A 727-nucleotide genomic window follows, 5' to 3' on the forward strand; every position below is an offset into this window, starting at 1 on the left:
GTACAGTTGTTGTTTTCTTCTGTCTATAATGTTTTTCTCATTGATAGACTTTTACATGTGTCTTAAAAATAGACTGAGCCCTGGCATGGAGTACAGTACTGTAATCTATAGGAATCTGGACATCAGTGACAAAATAGAGCTATGTTGGAATTTCCCTGAATAAGAGGAGGTGATGCAAGTTACAGTGGTGTAAACCCACTGGGCAAAAGTTAGACTCTGTCTGGTTGAGTTTTTGAAGTACATTTTGCGTATTTCCAGGTCAAATAATCTTTTTTTTTTTTTTTTTTTTTTTTTTGGTGAGGAAGATCAGCCCTGAGCTAACATCTGCCAATCCTCCTCCTTTTTGCTGAGGAAGACTGGCCCTGGGCTAACATCCATGCCCATCTTCGTCCACTTTATATGGGACACCGCCACAGCATGGCTTGACAAACAGTGTGTCGGTGCACACCCGGGATCGGAACTGGCGAACCCTGGGCTACCGCAGCGGAGTGCATGCACTTAACCGCTTGTGCCACTGGGCCGGCCCCAAATCATTATTTTAAAATGATTTAAAGACTATTTATTATGTTGTACAATCTTGCTAAGACAAATTATGGCTATAGTTCATGATGTATAGTAGATTATAACCCTGTGGGTTGATATGTCTATCTATTAATAATGAAAACTAATGAGAGTACGTTAGTATTCCAGAGGTATTCCTTGGTCTTCAGGGTGTGTGTGAAGTAAG

Source organism: Diceros bicornis, chromosome 6 (assembly GCF_020826845.1).
Source record: "Diceros bicornis minor isolate mBicDic1 chromosome 6, mDicBic1.mat.cur, whole genome shotgun sequence".
Taxonomy (NCBI): Eukaryota; Metazoa; Chordata; class Mammalia; order Perissodactyla; family Rhinocerotidae; genus Diceros; species Diceros bicornis.